Source organism: Hyperolius riggenbachi, chromosome 10 (genome assembly GCF_040937935.1).
Source record: "Hyperolius riggenbachi isolate aHypRig1 chromosome 10, aHypRig1.pri, whole genome shotgun sequence".
Classification (NCBI taxonomy): Eukaryota; Metazoa; Chordata; class Amphibia; order Anura; family Hyperoliidae; genus Hyperolius; species Hyperolius riggenbachi.
The window spans coordinates 38,926,226-38,936,721 of NC_090655.1; the positions used below are offsets into that span (position 1 = coordinate 38,926,226).

Consider the following 10,496-nt stretch of genomic DNA (forward strand, 5'->3'; position numbering starts at 1 on the left):
TGTCACTGACTGTCCTCACAGGAGCTCACAATCTAATCCCTGCCATAGTCATAGACAAATATTTTCACTATAGGATTGTTTGGGGGGAAACCAGTTGACTTATTAGTATGTTTTGAAGATGTAGGAGAATATGAAGTATCTGAATGAAATCTGAGGGCACTTATATCTGGCTTCCTATATTGGGGGAACCTATACCTGGAGTGATACTGGGGGCCCCTATACCTGTACCTGGCTACCTAACCAGGGGGCACCTATAACTGGTTACCTAAAACTTATAGCACAAAAAGACTTCAAGTGATCCCCACTACTAATGATTACTGTATGCGTGCCAAATGCAGTCCTGTGGAGCAGCTCACTATATAAACCACCCTGTAAAGAGGAACAATAACTGAGATGTGGCTGATTGGGGGGGGAGGGGGGGCACTTGGGCAGCTCAGCCTCCGTTGGTGGTAGACCTTGTCCCGGCACTGCCTCAGGTGGTCATCCCAGGGGCAGTGCTCGTCAACATTCATTGAGGAGGTGTGGCTTCGGCTGAGAGAGCAGTAAGTCTCCCCCCACCATGCCCATGTGGGAGTGTTTTTAGACTCGGTAGGAGGCGCTGTGGGTGACTGAGGAGAACAAAAAGATCTATAAATTGGTGTAGCAGGTATATGTATATTCTTTAATGCATAATTAGCACTTTTCAATATTTTTTTTCTACCCAGATCCCCCCGGCACTTTGTTTTTTTCTGCTGTGCTGGGGGGTTGTGGATGATCAGGTGTTATCTAGAGTGAGGAGGTGACCCAGCGTCAGTGGTAGGGGGCGGGGCCAGTGCCAGCTTGTGCACTGTAGCTCTGCTCTATTACACAAGCAACAGCGTCATTTCATCATTATGCAACGCTCTGCGCTGCTGGAGGGGATCAAAGTGTCAGTCTTTGTCCGCCACTTTGATCAACATTCGGCAGCACTGCCCCTATGATCAGCCCAAATGCAGTAAAGTGGGGAGGGGGAGGGGGGGAGATGGTTGGCGAAGCAGCGGGAAAGATGAAAACATTACTTTGTTACAGCTGATAGAAATCCTGCAATAAATCTGCAGTGTGTCTACTTCCTGCCTTCATGGAAGCAGACATAGGGTTAACATCCTGTGTTTACAAATAGCTGCTCTGCCGAGGTAGCCAGGCTGACCCAGTTGATAGATCAAATTACACTTGCGATTAGTCACAGACGATATAGGAATTAGACAGACTAAACTTTCTAAATACATACAGGGTGCATTTCTCTCTGTTTTCCTTCTGTCCTGTGCAAGAGTTCAGGTCCACTTTAACAACTTTGTACTTTGATTATTCCCTTGAGTCTGTCACACTTGATCTGCAGGGAAAAAATAAACATTATCTCAAACAAAACAATAGATAGACACCGATTTTTCCCTGTTTGCTCTAATTGCTTCGACAGTTCTCTCCGGCTTTACACCAGCATACATTTTTTATGCGTTTCCGTGAAAATAAAGCAAAACAAACAGATGAACTCTGTATATATACAGACACACATACTCGCAGTCATCATATCGTTAATTAACTGCAGAATGAATCCTTTGGAGTATTTAATATAATTATGTGCTGGTTTTCTTTTTTAATTGTGAATCTCCCGGGATAAGTTGAGATATTTAAGCGGTAAACAGCGTAGCAGAAGCATAAAGTAACCTGACACTTTGCTTACGCCGAGGTTTTTCTCCCCCCCACCCCCATTAAAACTGGCTTCCGAATGTAAACCTTATATTTCATTTCTGACCTATAAAAACATTCTTGTTGAAGAGGCGATCTTTATATTCTATTACTGAGTACACAGAAACTCCCGCGCTAAGCACAGAGGTATCTTAATTAAACCCAGCGGAGAAATCTCAGGGAAGATGCACAATGTTATCGTCTTCTGCCAGCGCGGGAATACCGCGCAATTCTTCTTACGCTTGCACTATTTGAATTTCCAGAGGTGATGAGCAGCTCGGCAGGACGCCGCCGGGCTGTAACACAACGGTGACCGGAATTGGAGTTGCTTTCAATTCAAAGGCGAGCTTAAGGGGTTTTTTGTGAGATGCAGTTTAAAATGATCTCCTTCGGTTGCTGTTGAATGAACTCAGCTGTCAGCTTTATAAACATTTATGGGAAGTACAAGAAATACGATTTTTATTTTAATATGGGTATTATAGAAGAGCAAGAGTTTACAGATGGTACCTGGCAAAAGCCTATCTATATTTTCAAATGCTTTCTCCCCCTTCCTTTCGCTCCCGACAATTAACTGAAACGTGGTCACGTATACTCAACAAGACCCCCTGCAAACTGCAGTGATGATCAGGGGGCCCTGGCCTTGGGCGGCTGCTTGCCGAGGGACGGCTTGACGTGGAAAAGGGTTGCTGAATATGTAAGAAAGCCTGCAAATGGAAATGGGAGGCAGCAACTGAGGAGCTACATATGGAAGAGGAGACGTGTTGCCCAAGGGAGCTGTCTATGAAAGACATGGAACAGGAGTACATGGATGTCAAACATGGAAGAGGGAGCTGCATGTGGAATGCAAGGGGAGCTATTGCACATGGATAAGGAGCAGCAATAAGTTGGCCTAGGGTAGAACAAGTATAAATCCGACCTTGGTGATAATATCATACGAGGGTTCCATTGCCTGCGTCATAGCAGTGGCTTGGCCTCTGGAGGCAATGTCCAGCAGCGGGTTTGGTGCTTTATTCACTCACCCCTCCCTTCTCCACTGATTGGAGGGGAGGTTTGGCTGTTACAACCATAAACTATGGATGTATGGCTTGATTTTGTAGAGACATGACTCTGAATTACAAGATCTCTGGAGATGAGTATAGTGGTATATTGGGGAGTGAGAGTGTTCTGTTAGATTAGCTGGAGACAGGAAATGGACCATAGAAAAAAAAATGTATTTGAAATTGACCCTTCCAATCTCTCATATTTTATGCAGTGAAATCATGTTTGTGAATCAAACAGTTGCATAATGGCCCACTATAAAGATGGTTGTCACAACTTCCTACTGCATCGTTCGTAACCATATATTTCACAAGTGTTGAACCCCAGTCCTCAAGGGCAATATCCATGCCAGTGTTTAGGATAGACTGAGGAATGGAGAAATGTGCTTTACTTGATGAACCACACTTTTCCTGATTCAGTCCCATCAATTCATTTGAGCAGGGCCATACAAGTGTGAGGAGCTTGGCCCTTGTTGACTGCAGTTCAAGATCCCTGATTATGTTACGCATTTGGTCCCATCACTCAGACAGTGACTGGAAAGTGTTACAGCCACCGGGGAAGACGATCTTGTGTGGCTTTGTGGAGAAACAGTGATTACTATTACTATTAACCTCCTTGCCGGTCTAAAAAATCCGTCAAGGAGGCAGTGCCGCATTTTTTTTTTAAAATCATGTAGCGAGCCCAGGGCTCGCTACATGATAGCCGCTGAGCGGCGGCATCCCCCCACCCACTCCGATCGCCTTCGGCGATCAGAGTATGCAGGAAATCCCGTTGAGAACGGGATTTCCTGCAGGGCTTCCCCGGTCGCCATGGCGACGGGGCGGGATGACGTCACAGGGAATCCCGAACCGCCCCTCAGCGCTGCACGGCACTGATTGGCCAGGCTGTGCAGGGGTCTGGGGCGGGGAGGGGGGGGGGGGGGCGGTTCGGCGCGGCGAGTAGCGGCGAATCGGCGGCGAGCGGCGGCGATCGCGTACTACACGCAGCTAGCAAAGTGCTAGCTGCATGTAGGAAAAAAAATTATGCAAATCGATATAGCAAATCGGGATAACCGGCAAGGAGGTTAACAATATGATGATGACTAGGAAGTATTTGCTGCCTCAGAGATGTAGGATGGAAAACAAATGGCAGCCTGTGCCACCCCTCAATTCCTCTCAGTACAGTGGAAGGGAGGGAGAGTGTCAGTATTAGCTATACCGCCCTAAAGCAAGACAATATGGTGATACAGTACTCATCTCTTACAGATTCCAGAGCCCAGCAGGTATCATGGGGGATAGGGGTGGTGTTGCAGGGAAACTTTTAAAGAGGAGCTGTCAGCCATACTATCTCAGAAAAAAACACATATACAAATAGATAAATACTTGCTCTACTTAAATAACAGATGTATTGCACTGTCCATGTTTTGATTTTAGTGATTTTTCTACAGTGGCCATTTTGAAGCCAATCCTGATGTCATTTCCTCCCTTACTCTCCTATGCCTCATTTGCCAGCCCTTCACAATAGAAAGTGCATTGTCTCAGCATGAGAAATATCGGCCAATCTGAAAGGAACAGAGGCGTGGGAGGGGAAAACAGGAGGGAAAGAGGAATCAGGCTGCATTAGTTAAGTCTGAAAGGAAGTAGAGAAGCAAAAAAGGAGAATCCAGCATGCCCTGCAACTTCCTTTTTGTGTACCAAATTGTGTGTGTGTACCAAATAAGAGTCAGGTGAACTGGGGAATGTTCATTTATCAATAAGAAAAGTAATAGTGATTTTAACGTTTGGATTTCTTGGTTAGCATCCTTATTACTTGTTTACTAGATACAAATAAAGAATTGATTTTTTATTTTATGCCCGATAGTTAAACTTTAATACCTTACAATCTCACCTTAGAGTTTTGTCACACACAGACTTCTATAGAAGCTACAAATCTCAAGTTGAAGTCGTTGCTACAGTGGCATTGGTTAGCAACTACGCAAGACTACTGCAACCAAAGCTTTATAGTAACATTGGCTGGCTACAGTACAAGCCTTTGCACCTGCAACTAACATATAACATAACAATGAGCAATAACAGCACCTGCATATTGTAAACATAGTACAAGCTAAATTTAAAACTGTTAGGAGAGAAAAAGCTCCATGCTAGATTGCACCTGTTCCGGCCTTTTACCGCCACTATCATTTAGCACTTTTATGCACAAGTGGAGAGCATGTGCTTTTTAAAGTGTGACCTACGTAGCAGAAGAATTGTAGTTGAAGGCCCACTACAGCGAAAAAAGAAATCCATTAAAATCTGACAGAACTGAATCAACCAACAGGTTTTCAACTAGTCCATCTCCTCATGGGAGATTCTCAGGGTTTTCTTTGTTAGTTAGCTCTGCCTTCCACCGCTAAATACTCCCTCTGCCAATATCTGTGCTAGACGGCTCCCAAACTAAAGAGTATTTAGCTGCAATTAAAGTGGATCCGAGGTGAACTTTTACTCATTGCATAATTGTGTTCCTTTCCTATTGTTTATAGGGCATTCCTCAAGCCAAATACTTTTTTGTTTTTGTTTTAATACTCTAATTCCCTATAAACAAAATGAACCACGCCCACAGGTTTTCAGAGAGCCTTGGTAGTAGCAAGGGCTCATGGGAGCTCAGTCTGGGCAGGAGGAGGAGGAGGTGTTACTAGCCATTGATTTCAGAGGCAGAGGGGAGGAGGGAGGAGGGGGGAATTGGTTTTTTTTCACAGGCTGAGTGCTCAAGATACAGATAAGCCTACCTCTGTGTAATGTTTACAAACAACATGGCTGCTGTCATTGTATCACAGGAAGAAATAATCATTTTCTATTAAAGCTGTTTGCAGCTAGATTTGCTGTGTAAAATATCTAAACTTTAGATAAGATATACAGACAAGTTACTTGTTATAGTTAGTTTTTCATCTCGGATCCACTTTAACAAGGCAGTCTACGTGGCACCCATTGGCTGCCGGCTCACAAATTACCTGCTTCGGAAGGTGATGAATTCACTTCCTGTCATCTGCTCCTGTGCACTGGTCAGGCACTAGATAGTGCTTAGCAAGGACAGTGGAGAGGCATCCATTTTTGGAGTACACAGTAATAGAATACTGATGACAATTTCTTGCTGACTCTTCTATGGGGATGTAAGTTTATACTTCCCCCTCTATTTTGACTTTGTAGCAGACACTGGGCAGAAGTTACTTTATGTTTGCAGAGGGAATCATTTACAATCTGTCAGCAGGAAATTGCCATCAATATTCCTTAATTGTGCACCCAAAAAATTGTTCTGAAATAAGCAGCAGCTGCTCCTGTTTTCACTGCCTGACGGAATGGGTTAAGAACCACGAAACGCGTTGCAATTTTTGGAGTACACAATAAAAGAATTTTGATGACAATATTTTTGTTGATTCTTCTATGGTGATGTAGGTTTCTACTTTCCCTTCTTTTAACTATTTGAACGGGTTTTATTCTGATTGGCACCTCTGTTTTATCCGCTTAGAACATGAAAGATCAGCAGAAAGTCAGGCAACTGTTTCTTCCCGTTATTTTACCTTCCATCCTAATTGATTTTGTTCTTGAAGGTCTCAGCATACTGGCATAGGCATACGTGAAGAGGAATGAATAAAACCAAGTAACAAGAGAATGTTTACACAGACTGATCAGTGATATTTCTGAAGCTCCTATCAGAACAAAAGATACGCAAGCTTGGTCAGAGCAGCTGTTGGCGTTCGGCATGTCTCCTGATAGCCGGCCTCTAGCGGAGATCAGACCACGTCTGCACTGGCAAAGGCTGGAAATTAACGTGTGAAATCTGACAGCTAAGGTGAAGCTCTTCCCTTAGAAAGGGGAGTATTAAATATAGCTTCCTAAAGCTTACAAATACTGATTCCCAAGTTATATAGACCAAAGGCCTGGAACTAAAATAAATAAACTCATTTTTGATTAATGAAATGTTTTGCCATTTAGACCGGCAACACTGAGTTTTTAGGTCGAAGAGTCCCAGCGCATGCAGGCTGACACTTGTTCTGTTTGGTGGCATGACTGCTCCACTGAAATGTATTAAATTGTGTGCACCACAGTGAAAAAGCCGAGATACCAAGATACACAGGTGAAGACCGTACAGGTAGTCCTGCTGACTGCAGAGAAATTAGATATGTAGCTGTGTGTTTAAAGCTTTGTCTTCGTTTGGTACACAGGTGCTCCAGTCCACACAAGCGACAATTCAAAACTTCAAAGGACCATCCATGCTGTGAGGAGGATGACCTGGACACCTCTTCCACCAATGGACCTCTTCCACACATCTTGGATGAAGAGCAGTACCAGCAAGAGGTAGAAGAAGCAGCCACTTCTTCAAATTAGGGCGCTGCTACAGATTTCTGAGCTGTCTGCAGGAGAGCAGAGGAAATGTAACTTGTTTTAAACATTTAGGCCTCTTTCACAGTGCAACGTTAAAGTTGCACATTAAAACAACATTTAACGCAGAATAACTCACTGTAATGAAAAATCAATACCCCATTCACAGTGCACACATTGCGTTGGTGACTAACGCTGCACGTTAAGTGAAAGTGCTGCATGCAGTGCGTTATACACGTTATTAGCTGCAGTGGACTGTTTGCACATGCTCAGTAATGACTTGGAAGCATACTTTACATTGCCTGTATGCTCTACTGTATGCGACAATAACGGGGCATTACGTTGAGTTGTGACGTTTTTGGGCCGTTGCAATTTGCGTTGCGGCTTTAATTTCGCATCAAACCGCAACGTCCTACTGTGAAAGAGGCTTTATAATTGTCAGTGACTCAACAGCTTTTCATACTTTTTTTGTTTCACGGAAAAATACTCTGTAGTCTGATATGCAAAAACAACAGTGGCTGTGCATTGAAGCAGACACCCCTTTGCAAATAATTTGTCCCAATAGAGCTAAATCCTACACACAATGAATTAAAGCTTTTGCCTCTGATATTTAACATGAAAATTAGGAAAATGTTTACACAGCTACTTAGACATTATTTGTACATTGTCATTTTAGAACACTTGCGTATTGATAGTATTCCTTTAAGTTTAAAAGTGGGGGAAGGAGTGGGATTCAACACCTGTGAGTGAAAGGGGCATGGGAAAATAGTATTTGGCAATTGGCAGCAGGGGAGGGTGGAGTAGTAATTATCATCATAGTGCCAGGATAACATAGTAGGTTTGGAGGGGGAATAGTGATAGTCAGGCCTGGATTTACCTCACTGGAGCCTATAGGCACAGCTGTCCTGGCACCTTAGACTTTATTCTCCATGAACCTACAAACTCCCACCGAACCCGCACCGCATGTATGCTGGCTGGCCCAGCTGTCACTTCTCACTTACTTCCCTTTTCATAGGTAGCTACAGGTGCCCCTTAGCATTAGGTAGCCAGAAATACCCTCAACATTAAGTAGTTAGAAGCGCCCCCAAGTATTAGGTAGCTGGAGGAACCTCAGTATTAAGGTGCTTGAGCTGCCCCTGACTGATGGGAGGTGGTATGCAGAGCAGGATGAGTAGCCTCACATTTACACTCTCATCAGGACTCTGCATAGGGAAGGAGGGAGGGAGGTGCTTGGGGAGGGAAGGGAGTGAGCTGCCTTTCCACTATTAGGCGCCTATAGGCACGTGCCTACAGTGCCTTATGGTAAATCCGGCCCTGGTGATAGTACAGAGGGGTTCTGCTAGGTGTCTGGGTTAGCATAGCAATGGGGTAATAGGCCAAAAGGGATTTTTTTTAGCATTAGAAATGTATTCAGCGCTTTGGGGGAGTAAATATTAACAGCAAGTAGTGGGGAGCAGCGATGGATTAAAATGTAATGGGGCCCTAGGCAAGGTAGTAGATTTGGGGCTCCCTTGTGGTCCTTTTGGTAAGCTGAAGCAGAGAATGGTCAAGGAAGGTGATAGGTGGGCCTCTTGACACCCCCTTGGCTCCATGCACCTGCCTGGGTTCCCTGGTGGATGATCCTTCTCTGTTGGGAAGCAATAATTAGGGGTGGGGGTTACATTTGGAGGAGCGTTTAGCATCTTGGGGAGGAGAATACTAATAAGCATGGGTGGGGGGAATTACTATTCCTATTACTATTCCTATTATTCCTACTATTCCATAGGAAGAATTACTATTCCTCCCATGTTTAGGGGGAACAGTAATTAGCACCAGATGGTGATGTTAGGTTTGGAAAGGTACAGTATATGCTCGACCCGCGTAAAAGCCGAGGTACCCACTTTTCCCTCAGAATCCAGAAAAAAAAAGGATTGAGTTGCATATAAGCCCCCTCCCCAGTATAACCACCTCCACAGTAGTCAGATGTGCCTCCAGTACAAGTTGGCAACCCTCCCCATAGCTAGATGTGCCCCATGGATGATGGTTGGCTAGATGGCATCCTAGATATGAGACAGCAAATACCACACAGGACAAATCCCTGATCATTGCACCACTGGCTCTGCTCCACAAGCCGGGGGACACAGAGGTAGTCTTGAGGAGCGCACTCTGCACACCATGTTGCTGGGGATGGGGGGCACTGACACCGCAAGGTGCCAGCTGGCAAGAGCAGGATCACTAGTGCATGATTCTTACGCTCCTCTGCCCATAACAAAACCTGCTCCACCACCCATTCTGCTCAACTGACTCGCGTATAAGTCAATAGGGTAACTTTTCAGCACATTTTGTGTGCTGAAAAATTAGGCTTATACTGGAGTATATACAGTAATAGTTACAGTACCTGAGTGGTTATGCTAGGCTTGGGGGTTGGTAATAGGCCCCATAGGGGTTATGTAATAAAGAGGTGGAATAATATTTAGCACCAGTAAAAAGAACAAGGGTTGGCTTTTTGCTGAGAAATCATCAGCAGGTATCTAGGCCGACAGCATGGCACCGAAAACACACAGCGCCAAGCTGTCAGAGCCAGAAAGAGCAGGGAAGAAATTACACAAACATGTTCGAGGCTTCAGCTTCCTCTTATAATGTCATGTAGCCATCAGGAAATGTTCCAGTATTTAACATTCTCAGTAAGCCAGGCGGAAAAACACGCTGATAACTGCACTTGTTTTTCTTTTATAGGTATTAAAGCAAATGTGAAACGAGCTGAAAAAATAGATACTCACCTATGGAGAGGGAAGACTCTGGGTCCCATAGAAGAAAAAAGAGACAGCACACCACTGGCTGCAATAACTTGCTGTCAGGCTCGTAACAATAGACCCTGCAAGAGATGCATCCGGAGGGGGGGCCAGTGATTTCTAGTTGCGCCACTGCTTGCTGTGTATTCACGGAACAAGTCCTTCTAGAAGTGGTGGCAACTTTGAGAAATTGTTGAAACAGAAAGAAGCTAAGTGGATATATTTATTGGACGTTGTATCTCCTAGAGGAATGAATGAGAGGTTACCTCTCAAATGTCGACTCTTTTGTAGTTGAATGCGATTTTATCTGTACTGTATTTTAACCACACGTTTTCTCTACAGGTTGTTATGTGGTAGTCCCTGCTGGAAGTGCCTAGATTCACGGTCAGCAGTGTTGCCAACTCATCCCTTTAATTACTGACACATCTAAGTTATACAGGTTCTGGGGCTATTTGCACATAATCAGTGTCATAACTGCATCTACCTAGCCACAAAACCTGTATAATTCATATGTGTCAGTAATTAAAGGGATGAGTTGGCAACACTGACGGTCAGTTATTTGATGTTACTATATTGCTAGGCTGTGAGGAGTGCCAAGTGACCATTACACTATTATGGACTGTACAGCACATGCACTAGGTGGAGGACATGA

General features: G+C 44.3%; 1 long non-coding RNA gene across 2 annotated transcripts in view; it reads left to right on the plus strand.

Annotated features, from left to right (window-relative positions):
• LOC137535032 (uncharacterized) overlaps nt 1-10,260 on the plus strand; it is a 45,788-nt gene extending 35,528 nt beyond the window's left edge. For both annotated transcript variants that reach the window (XR_011024393.1, XR_011024392.1), the window contains exons 2-3: nt 6,917-7,049; nt 9,789-10,260. This is a non-coding gene — a long non-coding RNA (uncharacterized lncRNA). The remainder of the gene's footprint in view (nt 1-6,916; nt 7,050-9,788) is intronic.
• Nucleotides 10,261-10,496: the final 236 nt, after the last annotated feature.